Source organism: Cynocephalus volans, chromosome 2 (assembly GCF_027409185.1).
Source record: "Cynocephalus volans isolate mCynVol1 chromosome 2, mCynVol1.pri, whole genome shotgun sequence".
In the NCBI taxonomy this organism is placed as follows: Eukaryota; Metazoa; Chordata; class Mammalia; order Dermoptera; family Cynocephalidae; genus Cynocephalus; species Cynocephalus volans.
The window spans coordinates 97,133,906-97,148,905 of NC_084461.1; the positions used below are offsets into that span (position 1 = coordinate 97,133,906).

General features: G+C 36.6%; 1 pseudogene; it reads left to right on the plus strand.

Annotated features, from left to right (window-relative positions):
• Positions 1-10,110: 10,110 nt before the first annotated feature.
• LOC134370547 (transmembrane protein 230-like) lies at positions 10,111-10,551 on the plus strand (annotated as a pseudogene).
• Positions 10,552-15,000: the final 4,449 nt, after the last annotated feature.

Genomic DNA, 15,000 nt, shown 5'->3' on the forward strand with positions numbered 1-15,000 from the left:
TTCCTTTTTCTGCCTCCTAGTACAACTGAGCAATGGGCAATATCACCTGAGTTCGACCCATGAGTGATGTAATGACAATTTAAAGGATTAATTCACTGCAGCATGGACTAGAATATTCATGCAGCCTGGCCTCTGACTCTCTTGGTTTTTGCCCATTTTTCAAATACAGTTACCCATTGATTCCCAGTGAAGGATAGTCTCCTGATAATCTTCTAACAAATAACATTTTGCTTTAAAAATGCCAGTGACAATTTTTGTAACCTGCAACCAAAAAAAAAAAAAATTTACTGATACTCTCGTGGAAAAACTGGCCATGTTGGCCATATTGAGAGGTAGAACATCAGTGTCACAGGTGATAACTGCTTGAGAGAATTTCAGATACAATTTTAATTATGAGATTTTACCTTGCACACTGAGTTTGAAACCTAATCTCTACATAATAAGTGACTCCAATGCAGTATCGCAAGTATCACATATCAGTGAAATGTTAAAAGCAGGCTAAATGCCCTACAATAGTGGAGTCATCTCTAAAACAAAAATCTATAGGCTGTATATGGATCATTATGCAACTGCTAAAATTGTATTATAGAAAAATATAAAATAACACTAAAAATGGTACTGCTATATTACTACCAAATAGTTTGGCTAGTATAACTTCATTTTCATTCATTCTTTTTTTTTTTCCTTTTTCTTTTTCATATTCATTCATTCTTACCCTTAGAAAAATGGCTAAAAGTGTTATATGGTGTGGGTTGGTGAGTGATTTTTTTTTCTTTATGCTTTTATCTATGTTTAATTTTCACAATTAACATATATTGCCTTTGAAGTTGCATTTTTTAATATTCTGACAATGTTATTTTAAATAGTGAGAAAGTCTCTTGTAGTATCCTATTGCCTAATGCTGTTTCTCTTTTGTATTTTCCCAGATAAATCTTTCATTTTCTGGTTCATCCAAAAAAGTTAAAAACCCTTCATCTTTTTTATTACAGATCAACCTATGGAAGATTAAATTTATGAAATATCTGTTATAATTTTCTTATTAGTTTGGTCTGAACATTTTTCATCAACTTATTAATTTAAGAATTTTTTTTTTCTTTTAGTTTTGTGCTTTGGAAATTAAGTCTCAGAAAAAGCTCAGATTTGTCTAGAAATTCCCCTATTTGGTCATTCCTCATTTCCTGGATAGCAACCCAATGATACATATCTTAGTAATCACATGCCCACATATAAAACTTACTTAGAAAATCAATTTATTATAAAAATGACATTTAGCTATAACTGAAAATAATTTTCAGTGGCAAATCCTCTGTAAATCTTACTGATTTGTTGTTACTATTGTTGATTTTTTTGGCATGGGCACTCAACCCAGAGGAGTAATCACCTGGAGTTCTGCATGCTACATTTTATCACTGGTTTTCAGCTAAAAAAAAAAAAAAAATACTCCACACAGTAATTATTCTCTATTAATTATTTTATAGGGTGAAAAATGTATGAGGATACTTCAAAGAGTTGTGGAAAATAGATTAAAATACAATCTGAATCTTTGCTTGAATTTTTTGAAGAACTTACATATTTGATGTCTCCATTCTATATGTAGAATTTTCACAAAATCCTTGTACAGTGAGTATATAATCCCTATTTTACAGATGAGGAAAGTTAGGACCAAAGAGGTCACATGAGTAGTAAATGGTGGAATGAGGTCTGCCTATTGGTCTTTCTACTGTAAATTACTGTTCTGAAAACTAATTCTCATAATTTTTTTCAGCAGAATAAAGAGGAAACTGTTGGATAGTGTGTGTGGTGAAAGGTGGGCTCAGTTGGCTATTCGAATTGGGTCCTACAAGGCAACACCTCCAGAAACTTCACCAGGGTCCACAGTTAGGTCTTTCCTATCCATGTGTTACAACTTAGTAAAACAGCTCCTCCATATTACTGGTCATTACAAAATAATTAAAAGTACTGGAGTAAGGAGAGTTAAACAGAACATAATGTACAGAATCATCTGGCATAAACTAGAATGGGTTATATTATTTAACATTTCAAGTCAGCAAAGATACGATGGGTTAACATATTTAAGATATATATTGCCATATATTTTTAACAATATACTAATGATTTTTAAAAAAATAGTATATTACTACCTCAAATCAAAATATATTTCAGAAAAACTGAACATATAAACATTTTTAAATATTAAGAGCCAGAAAAGCACTACAATAAAATAAAGATCTATAGTTATTAAGCACAATAATAAAGAAATCATAAAGTTTAAAACATTAGTACAAAAAACACAATATAAAATGGAAAAAAGAGGGCAAACTGAGTAAAACATTTGTAGCAAGTTGACAGTATCCTTATATATGACGAAAAAATCTATAAAATTATTAAAAAGCAATCTCCAGGTAAGATGAACCTATGGGATAATTTTTGCGCACATGCGCACACACGCACGCACACTTTCTGCTTCACACCCTCAGCAATAATTGAAAAAATATTTTTAAAGGTAATAAAAAGACATAGTCTTAATAACTTTTTTTTTTAAAGTAAATTGTAGATGTAGTCCAAAAACAGGACTGAATACCCAAGCAGCAAGAAGAAGGCTACAGTCTGCTGGCCACTGGGCCTCAAAGCAGAAGAGAGGAGACAGTGGGAATGACATTCCTATGGGAAAATAAAAACTCAAAATGACCCTCATAGGCTAAGAGACCAGCATTAGGCCCATTGTTTAGTAACTGGAACCAGGTTAGGGCTCTCCTGTGTACAAAGAGAAATTAAGAAAGAAAAAAAAAAACTACCACCATATAGGCTATTGCTTACATAAAGATTTTTAAAGAGGAAAACAGGAGAAAGCAGAGACCATCTACCAGCCAGGAACTGAATAAAACTAGTCATCATCTAAAGCATGACAGGATCCTCAAAGGTTGAATATAATCTGGTGAAAAGCTTCTTAGACCTGGAAGTAGATAACCTCAAAAATATTGTATTGGGAAAGATACTCAAATATGAGAGAAAAATTTTTTTAAAAACTTCCTAATCAAGATAAGCCTGAATATTACACTTCCATTACACATGAAAAAAATTACAGATAGAACCAAGAAAATAAATTAGATTAATTTATCTTGATAAAAATAAAATAGAGCAATCCAAAAATGATCTTACAATAAGTGGTTTTGGTCCTTGGGGAGAAAAGGGAAAGAGAAGACAATATAAGAAATGAACTGTTATGAAATGTAAAAATTGATTTAGATATAGTTATTAATTGAAAATAGAATGTATTTGGATAAACTCTAAATAGAAGTCAAAGAGAGAAAGAATCATCCAAGTGGAACATAGAAAACATCACAGAGAGACAGAGTAAAAGTTATGAAAAAACACTTAACATATTTTAATGAAAAACATTTTGAACATACTTTTAATAAGCATTCCAAAAGAAGAGAATACAGGGAATGACAAAGTAACAATATTCAAAAATATAGTGCTGAGAATATTGCATAAATGTGTAAATATTCACCGGGAAAATGCATACTAAAAACCATAAAGATTACCAGATTTTAAAAAAAAGCTTCCTCACAAAGGAATGCCTCAGACTCAGAGTAGACATGTAACAGCAACAAAATATAAAAGAACATTAGTCATATATTTAAAGTGGTGAGTTAAAATAACCATCAACCTAAAGTTCATCATCTGAATAAGCTATTATTTTTGGTCGATGGAAAATAAATAAACTTTTAGGCATCCCATCTAAGAGATTTTATCGCCACAGAAATTTTCTAAAAGAACGATTAATGAGGGACTATAATTAGAATATTTACTGTAGCATTGTTTATAAAAGTAAACATTAAAGTGAACTAAAGTGTCTGTCAGCAGAAAAATAGATTAAGAAATTTTGTTACACTTACAAATATAGTATTGAACATTATGTAGCAGTGAAAATAAATGAACTATAACTATGAGGGTACTCCTGAAATTTCATGGAAAAATAGAATTAAAAAATAATACAAAGCCTTCCATAAACTTTTGGAAGTACTCTCATATACATAATTATGGTTTTCTTATTGAGTCCTTAGAAGACTGCTCTAAACTTAAAGATGGGTTCAGAAAGATTGTATCCTAAACAATGTCATCTTCAAAAGTATTCACCTTGAAGCTATCAGCGAGGCAGCCTTTGCTCAGTTCCAGTTATTTAGTCTTTGCTTTAAACATATTTCAAAATCTCTTCTTTGGGAACTGATTTCTCAACTGATTTACAAGCAAAATTGAAGTTGTCTATCGATAGCACGCACCTTGCCTTTTACAAAAAAAAAAAAAAAAATGCCCAATTTAATGAACCACTTGATTCATCATTATTGATTTCAAATAACCAGTGTCTGTTTACAAAAAAACAAAGCACCCTCCCCTTTCAAAAGCTTAAGAGTTATTACCATTGTAGTTACTGAAAATTAGGTACTGTGGACTGAAGGGCAACATTTGTCAGAACTGCAGCTTGTATCTTGATGTACAGAGATCTGGAAACTCAAGGTCCTGATGGGAGGCACAGTTCTGAACTTGGGCTAGAGCTTGAGATCTGATGCAGCTGTGATGAACAGTCAAAGCCTAGGAATTATGTAGGTTTGATGCCGGGACACTACAGTAGAGATCACAGGGAGGTCCCTCTATTCAAGGGAAAGAGCAGAGCGTAGTGAAGTGTGAGGTGGGGGTAGGTGTGCTATATAAGGAAAGGGAAGTTCTAAGGCAGGAATACTGTCCATGGTAAAATGGGTAATAACCAGGTGAGGTAGCAGTTGGTACCCTCTAAATTTTCAATGTAATTCCATTATTAGGGCCAACTTAGAAACATTATGCCTTTCAGGTACCAAAAGAACCCATTCTCACTAACATCGTATCACAAACATACTGGATGCCCAGAGGACACAGCAAAATATGTCTTTACCATTCCTCTTGGGTTTGTTTCAATCCATACACAAGCATCCTTCACCCTTGATCTCTCTTCTTTTTATTTATTTATTTTCTCTTTCTTTCATTCTTTCTTTCTTTCTTTCTTTCTTTCTTTCTTTCTTTCTTTCTTTCTTTCTTTCTTTCTTTACTTACTTATTTATTTATTTTGGCAGTTGGCTGGTAAGACCTTGGTGCTATAACATCATGCTCTAACCACCTCAACTAACCAGCCAGTCCCGTCTTACCTTTTCTGACTCTCCACTCCTCACAGTCTTACCTTTCGACCTGCCTCAGCCCTTGGTTTATAAGCCCCAAGAATCCGATTTGCCCCCAGCAGGCAAGCCCTTCACTGTGGATCCTAATATTCCTCAGAGAAAAGCACCTGTGGAAAGAAGTAACACTTCTTTCTTACTAACATGGTACTATTTGCTTTTCATAGCATAACATCAGTAAACTATAACGCGACAACATTATCTCCACCAGGTTGCGGGCTGAAAGTAAAAAGTGATGAGACGGACAGAAACTCTATCCTGAAATGCCGAGGAAGGATATCAGCATGAGGGGCCATGACAGGCACTTACATATTGAGACCATCTTATAAGTAAGGCAGGTAGTCTCAGCAATGCTAGAGATGAGAAGCACAGTATGAAGTCAGAGTGTGAATAAGCAGCAACACTGACCTGAGTGAACTGGGGCAATTTTGATTAGCTGCCTCCAGGTAGATGGCTAAGCAGTCCAGATCACAACATGTTTCTGAAAAGTGAGATTCAAAATGTTTGAGATTAGCACAAAATTAAGACATTTGTGCTTATCTATAAAAATATTCTCCACGAAAATAATAAGCACAGTGTGTACCTACAATTTTCTTTAAAATAAAAAAAAAAACACAAAGGCACATACAATTTACTGTCTTTCTCATTTATTTTCAGATATTCTTAATTTCTAGTTTACCTTAGACTCAAGCTAAAATGACTTCGACCTATCCTGAAATTTGTTCTTCAAGCCAAAAGTCCATTAATTCACATGCATGTCTTTTCTCTGTAACAACTTTGATGCTTCAGAGCAATTGCATTGCTTTTCTCTGTCCCTTTCAGAACATTTACAATTCTGTTTCAAAAGTAACTAAGTTCACATCTAGCAGGATGGCTAGAATCAAAAAGTCATATAATAACGTGCTGATGAGGATGTGGAGAAATTGAAACTCTCCTCCACTGCTGGTGGGGATATAAAATGGTTCAGCTCCTTTGGAAAGCAGGCTGGCAGTTCCTCCAACAATTAAGCTTAGAATTACCATATGAGCCAACACTCCCAGCACTCCTGCTACTTAGATATATACCCAAACGAAACGAAAACATATGTACACACAAAAACTTGTACATGAATATTTACAGCAACATTATTCATAATAACCAAAAGATGGAAACAATCTAAATGTCCATCAACTGATGAATGGATAAACAAAATGGGGTGGGGTGTATCTACCAATGTAATGTTATTCAGCCATATAAAGGAATGAACTACTGACACATGCTACAACATGGATGCACCTTGAAAACATTATGCTAGGTGAAAAAAGCCAGTCACAAAAGATCACATATTATATGATTCCATTAATATGAAAGGTCCTTAATAGGCAAATCTACAGGGACAGAAAGTAGATTTGAGGTTGCTTAGGTCTGGAGGAGATGGGAAACCTTCTCACTAAGAGTACAGGTTTATTTTTGAGGGAATTAAAATGTTCTAAAATTGACTGTAGTGAGATGGTTGACACATATTTGTGAATATACTAAAAACCACTGCATTATACACTTTAAATGGGTAAGTGGTTGTAAATAATAGAAAATCCATCCACAACTGGCTTAACAAAAAAAAAAAAAAAGAGTTTATTGGCCCACATACCAGTCAAATAATTTCTTGCTTCTGATGGAGCTTGATCCAGGATTCAAATGATGTCTACTTCCTTGGTGTCCTAACTAATAAAGACAAGTTCTGATATATAAAACCACGGTAACCGTGTTTCTTAACATAAGCCTGTATTCCAACTAAGTATACAAAAATACAATTTTCATTTACTTATTTTTTTTTTTTTTGTAGCTGGCTGGAATGGGGATCTGAACACTTGACCTTGGTGTTATAACAAGATACAATTTTAAACTGTGACTTTTAGAATGTTTAGCAATCTTTTATACAATCACTTCACTTCACACTTAATGGAAAACCATCAAAAGTTTTCCATGTCATTTTTTCTTTTTTGGCAGCTGGCCAGTGTGGGGATCCAAACCCATGACCTTGGTGTTATGAGGTTGTACTCTAACTAACTTCTATGTCTTAAATACGGATTTTTAAAATCTATGGAAAAATAATTTTGTCTTAATAAAATGGAATGATTATATTCCAAAGTCAATTAAATGATTGCAAAAAATAAAGGATTTCTTTCCAAAAAAAAATAAAATAAAATAAAAATAAAAAAAATAAATGGGTAAGTGGTACAGTATATGACTTATATTCAATAAAACTGTCTTTAAAAAGTAATTAAGTTTGCTAGGAATCTGTAATTAATAATTTATTGTATGTTCTCGATTGACCAAAAGAGGGGAGCTCAAATGCTGTCATCACAAATTTTCTAATTACCCTGATTAAATCATCATACATTGTATGCATGTATTGAAATATAACCCTGTACCACGTAAATATGTGTAATCAATCTGTCAATTAAAAAAGAAAACAAAAAGGAACTAAGTTGTGTTCTTAGAACATCCAATCAAATCTCAAAACACATCCTCTGATCGTTGTCTTGTTCCTCCTCCTTAAGAAAAAAAATGGAGAAGAACAATAATGGTGATTGCTGTAGCTTAATTATGGGATTATTTAAAACCTTAAGATGATCTTCTTCCAATCAGCAAGAAATATCTCTTCTCTCAAAGGAGAGACATTTCTTGTTTGTATATCCCTTCCCCACAAATTCATTCACAAATAGGAATAGGTATTTCTCCATCAGATTTTAGCTAATTAAATTTTATTAATGAATCTTTTATTTAAAGCTCTCATTTTGATCTTTTTTATAAAATTAATTTAATGAACAGTAAATACATATACAGTAGGGAGGCCTATAAATATATCACCAGCCATTGTCAGCAGAGGCTATGTTTTCTGACCTCCCAAAGAAAATGCCACTCTGCCTCACCTGATATGAAAGAGAAAAGAATAAAATTTGTAGAAGCTGCAGAAAGAACACAAAAATAGGTTGCATCTTGAAGGCATTTTGAATCCTTATTTATAAAAGAAAAGAGAAAGAGAAAGAAAAAATATAAAAATAATTGGCTACATCTAGGCCAGCATGAGAAGGCAGACTTATGTAGTTACATGCATCAGTCTGAGAGGAAGGCTCTATTGCTAGTAACTGCATTCAGGTAGAGCTTCTCAATATAATTTCTCCTTCTTGCATATAAAAATTCAGTCTCTAATTTTAGTGGTTTTTAAACGCACTGTATATTAAAAATATTTTCAACTTTTAAGTTCATGGAAAGTGACCAAATCTTATCATTAAACATGTATTTTTTTGTAGTTGCTATTTTGCTGGCAATGGTTAACTTGCTGTTTTTTTAGCACTTAAAGCATTAACCCAAATAGTAAATATATATTTGTATGTAAAAGTTCTTTTTCTTCTCTAATGTAAAATTTTGTAATTCAATTTCCCTGCGTTTATAAAATTATTTAGATTTTAGTTCTGTTGCATTACTTCTGTTTTTACTTCATTATAGCATAAAACATACACTAAAGTTTATGTAATTTATGTATTTAGTGTCTTTAAACTGATCAGGGAAATCTTGAAAAATTATTTTAAGGATTTAAGTGAAGTATGACAATTTATAACTTGCTTAATGATTATCATTGGACAAATGTGTTGGATTGCACATATTTTATTTTTTATTTTGTAAGCTTAGAAATCAATGAAAGCTTTATTCTTTACTAAAAACGATACATGCAATAAGAGTTTGTGTATTACATATTCAGAACTATTTAAAAGCATAAAAGAACTATAAAAAGAACATTTTGAAGGGCCAGAAAATGTGCTTTTAATATTTACTTTTGAGTTTCTTTTTTGCCAAGGTAAAAAGAAGTCAGTCTTATAATTCTCACTATCAAAAAGGAAGAAAAATACAAGTGTCTCACCAGAACAAAGGTTTTCTGGTACTGAACTCTAAAGTTTTCTGTATCTTACTAAAGAGAGTTAAAATTAAGGATGAGTACAATGTTAACAATAAAATGTTTATAGAAAATATAGTGGAGTCTTCAGTATTGTTTTCTGTAATCATCTTCAAAAAAAGAGAGGAAGGAAGGAGGGAGGGAGGAAGGGGAAAAAGGAAATGAGATGAAAGCAGGAAGAAAAAAAGAAAAAGAAAAAAAAAGACTCTTAAGAAATAGAACAGCAAAAGCAATTTTGCAAGACAGTAGACTCATGCTGCCTCCAAAAATATGCATTTGTGGTAGTCAGATTTAATTGAAGTATATAATTTAAAAATCATAGGGAAATAGAATGAGCAATTTTAATTTGTATATCATAAATATCACTTTTCTTTTTATATGAGCTGAAGAATAGACAGTACAATGGTATAATTGTTATCCAGAGTCTGGCATATGAATATTTTGGTTATCAATTAAAGCCAGATTTGCATGTTGTGGAAAACACAAGAACATGTAATAAAATGAAATTGATTACAAAAACTAAAGAGACCAGAAAGACCTACTGATGCAGATATCAAGCTTCTTCCAATTCTGCTTATATACATAGGAAAATGTTCCAATGGAATATAACAGTAAGGAAAAGAAGCTCTTCTTATTCTTTTGACAGAGGAAATAGTAAAACTCAGGAGACTGTAAAAATAGATGGAGTTTGTCACTTTTTCATTCTCTCCATAGCCAGCATATTTGATAATTAATACTAAAATGATTGTCAGAAGTGCCATAAGAGTATCCGTCTTGAGTTTTGTCCTCAGTTGAGTCTGCTGTCATAATTTCAATATTCTGTCCGGGCTTGACTTCCGGTGGCGTGCTGGTCCTTGCTGGGGACAGCAGGGCAACTACTTGGGCCATGCCATGCTGCCAACCGCGGCCGAGCTCTGTGCGCGCCAGCAGCCTAGGGCGACTCTCCAGCTGTAGTTGGATCAGCATGGTATGATGCCATCTCGTACCAATCTGGTTACTGGAATCCCCAGTAGCAAAGTGAAATATTGAAGGCTATCCACCACAGATGATGGCTATATTGACCTTCAGTTTAAGAAAAGCCCTCCTAAGATCTCTTAGAAGGCCATTGCGCTTGCCACTGTGCTGTTTTTGATCGGAGCCTTTCTCGTTATCATAGGTGCTCTCCTGCTGTCAGGCTGCATCAGCAAATGGGGGGCAGACTGGGCCGTTCCAGGCCTGATCACTGGCATTCTGGTGTTCCTGCCAGGATTTCACCACCTGTGCATTGCCTACTATGCATCCAAAGGCTACCGGTGTTGCTCCTATGATGACATTCAGACTTTCATGACTAGCACCCGCCTCAGCCCTGAGGATAAGAGTCACAGTGGGACTGTACCCAACTTTAAGATGTTGAGCACAAACTATGGCTAAGGGCTAAGGAAGTCTGCAGTTTGCAGATGTATAACAAAACGATGGCCAGATTTTATGGGTCTATCCCAAAGACCTTAACTGAGCTTTCAATTAGCTAATTAGGATATGCTCTATTTTTCATCTTCCGGCCCTGGCAAAAGCTCCTGATAAGTTTTTTTTACATGGATATGTATCATGGAAGAATAGCAGTGTTAACTGTCTGGGGAAGCTAGAGGTCATTCTGTAGTGGGAAGTGCTGAAGCTGCCACCCTCTTAAGAGGTGAGCGTTTCTTTTACGTAGTCTTCATTGTTGGTTTGTTCTTGTAGCAAATGGAAGACTGCAGTATATCTAATTTTTTATTACTGGGTGATTTATTTTTAAAATACCTAAGTATCTTATCTCCTACACTTATCTCTAACTTCATGTTCTAGTGGAAGACCTTGGTAAAATCAAATATCAGTGGGGGTCCATCTGTAATATTTTTTTTTTACTCTCTTTGTTATTGACAGCAATCAGGAATTTTTAAAACCATAGAACAGGTTTTCAATAGGTAAACACATTCTCTGTTTACCAATTTTTGACCAGCTCTGATCTGGTTTACCAGTAGATTGGCCAGCGTATAATTTGGGTCATTTCTTCCTTTGTAGATCAAGATGTTTCATATAGTATGCCTTTAAGAACTGGACTTTTTTCTGTTTCCTCATGAAAAATGTAGATAAGTGGCTATTTAGAGTTTATAACCCTGTTGCTAGCACCTTGTGTTATGATGTCATTCTGCTAAATATTGTCGTATTCAGCCTAGATCCCTAGAGGACTGGATTGCCTTAGACTGATTCTGTTTCCTAGCTTGCAAAAAGTATCTTATATTCGAAAGAAATTAAAATATAAGAATCCAAATCCTAGACTTAAAATGAGTTAACTTTAAACATTTTAATGATTTTTATGATATCTTCAATCCCAATAAGCAGGACTGCCTTTGTTTTTAGGTAACTGGCACTCTGGGTCAGCCTCTCCTTTCCAGTTTTCTTTTACTCTGAGGCTGTAGACTTGAGCAACTAGAAGCCTGGATGTGCTATCAACTGAGATTTGGAAGGCTGTTGGTAGAACAAGTTTTGGGGGGAAAACGAATTGAGGTTTGTAAGTGTTAAACTTTAGATGTCTACTTGACATCCAAGTGGAGCTGTTGAGGCAGTTGCAATGTGTCTGGAGTTCAGGAAGGGGTCTAGGCTGGATATAGAAATTTTGGAGTCTGTGTTAGGACAATATCTTAAGAGCCATGGGGCTGAATGAGATCATCAGTGGAGTGAGTGTACTAGAGAAAAAAAAAGGACTCAGGAAATTAGGGACAAAGAGAGGGTGACCTGAAGCAGCCTCCAATGTTAGGTGCATTTGGTAATGGAAGAGTAGGCTGGAGAGTCCAGTTTTCTGGACTTGGACCTTGATAGCAAAGATGTGAGTTTATATATAAAGCTTTATCTTGGACAATGTTTGCAAAGCAAAGCTTAAACCAGAAAGTTTCAGGCAAACGAAATTCTTTGGTTCTTTTTTAAAGGTAATGATGTTGCTGATAAGAAAAAAAAATCAAAATGGAACAGAAGTGTATAAAGTGAAAAAGTAAGCGTGGGAGGAGGGGAGAGTGAACATTTGTTCCCTCAACCCACTTACCAAGGCTGTCCAATTAAGTTTCTTGTATACCTTTCCCGAAATGTTATAAGTACATAAACATAAACTTGGACTCGTTAAAAACAAACAAACAAACAAAAATTCTGTCTGGGCTTCTTGCTTTTCATGCCTGAGTCTGGCTATAGTAATCAGGTGTGGTTCCCCAATCCCGTTACTGATATATCATAGTACTCACACATGAAGGGGATCTTCAACCTTTTGAACACAATAACAGAATTTGTTAACTGAAGTTGAATCATACTGTAGAATGAAAGCTGAGAATATTTTATTATACATGCTTAAATATAATAAACCATGCAGACTCTGAGGTGAGTTCTGATAATCAATTTCTAGTTCACCCTTATGAAAACATATTTGGAATACTTCACAGTGTGGTTAAGGAAATCCTCTCCACTCTACTGCTCTTATTTTGAATTGCATGACATCTCTTCACACATCACTCTTGACTGGGAGTCTTTTTCTTGCTTTAAGACCCTTTTTCTTTTTTTCTTTCTCAAAACTAAATTTTCATTGAGACTTCATCAATGTGTTTTATAGAAGCTTTTCATCCTTTCTACATAATCTACAGCAGCGTTTCTCGAACTTGAGCAGCCATCAGAACACCTGGAAGGTTCATTAAAAAACGGATTGCTGAGCTCTGTTCGTAGGGTCTTTATTCTGTAGATCTGGGTGGGGCCTGAGAATTTACATTGTTTACAAGTTCTTTGATGTTGCTGATACTACCAGTTAGGGACTACACTTTGAGTTCACAGAATGTGAACAGCCTGCTCTATCAGTTAACACAAATGGTTGCATTTGGCTATAGCATTTGGCTCCCACTAACCTCAGAACTGTGTGTGCATATTCTCTTTGTAGCTACATATTCCTTATACGATCAGTGTTTCTCGTCTTCCAGGGACAGAGAATTTTAAATCTTAAATTCCTAATAGCCAGAATAGAAACGTGCTGCTTGGAATTCAAGATGAGAACTCCATCTCAGCTATTTAGTGCCAGGATCACCACCATCAAACACTGTTTCCCTTGAAAGCTCTGTAAGAACCCAAATGCCCCAAGGGATCACACCCTGATCACATAAGTCCTTCTCGGCCACACCCCATCATGGCGCTGGTTGCCCTTCTCTTCCGTACTCTCCTTCCCGCCGGCGCGAATCGCACACCAATCAGCTCACCCCAAGCCCCAGCGGTATGCTAAGTAGGGATTGTATTTTAAGCCAATCAGCCTTCCCTAAAAGCCCTATATATGTGTGTGTGTGCCACCTAATAAACGAGCTCTCTCTGGTGGATCGTCAACTGGTGCCAACTTGTCCTTTCATTTGGTGCCGAAACCAGGGACGGAGTTTCTCTCTAGTGGCGACACTTTTTGGATCGCAGCGGCAACACTTTCCGAGCCGCCCCTTGGGGCTCCCTCGAGCTGTAACACTTTTCAAATCGCAGCGGCAGCACTTTTCGAGTTGCCCCTCGGGAACTCCATCCCGCCAGGACCGGCCTCCCTTCCACCACTCACCACTGACGGTCCACCCTCGTCCATTCTTTTCGGAGCTGGCTCCTTCCGCTCACCACCGGCTCATCATTAGGTAAGCCCCCTTTCCTAAAGGGCACCAGCCCTTTTTCAGGCTACCACAGGGAGTCTAGCCGTGATCGTCCAGTAGCCCCTAACGCCCATACCCCACCCCACCACAGTCTTCATGACCACCATAAATTCCCAAACTATAACAGGTTCCAAAGCCCCGGTAAACTTTTACTTTCATTTTTGGAGGTTAAAAGCCCCATTCTGTTCTCTCCTTCTCTCTTTCACCCTCCTGTCCACCACTCTCTTCTCTCCACTTCCTGGGTCCAGGACCCGACCAGAAAATCCTGGCGCTAGGTTCCTTCAGGCACCGGGCTTTTGCCCTAGAGAAGTGGAGGTCTGAGTGACGACCCACACCTCCCTTCTCTCCTCCTGGTTCATACCTGAACCTGCCGGGACTGATGTGACCTGCTGGGGATGCCCTCTAGGATTCCACCTTTCCCAACCGGCTGAAGGATCTGTCTTATCTGTCTGATTTCTGTCTAAATTCCTATTAAGAGACCAGAATGGGCGCTTCCTCCTCCTCCCTAGGGGACTCTCCACTTCAATGCCTTCTGAAAAACCTCACCAACCTTTCCCTCAGGCCGGATATTGAGCCCAAACTCCTCACCAAATTCTGTACACAAGATTGACCTTATTATCATTTAGATAATCAAAACACATGGCCCCCTGAGGGCACACTAGATCCTAACATTCTATGAGACCTCTTTAAATACTGCCAGCACCTAAAAAAATGGAAGGAGATCCCCTACATCAAGGCTTTTTGCCTCTTGGCTCAGAACCCTGCCCTCTGCTCCTCCTGTGCTCCCTCTCAAGTCCTTTTAGCCTGTAAACCATCTTCACAGTCACCCCTCGATTCTTCCACCTTTGACCCTGCTGATGAATGCCCACCCTACCGACCTCCTCCTCCCCCAGCGCCTCCGGCGCCTGCTCCTCCTCCCCCGTCATCTGCGTCACCTTCTGCACCTCCTGCACCATCCACTCCTCTGTCTTTACCCTCACCTACTCCTGACCCACTAAGCCCTCCTTTCACCCATTCCCGAGGACCACCCCCCACCCCTTTAACAATTGCCCCATTACGTGAGGTAGCTGGGGCTGAAGGAGTAGTTAGGGTCCATGTTCCCTTTTCCCTAGCTGACCTTACAGAATTAGAAAAAAGACTAGGCTCTTTCTCTACCGACCCTACCACCTACATTAAAGAATTCCAATGGATCCTGCAG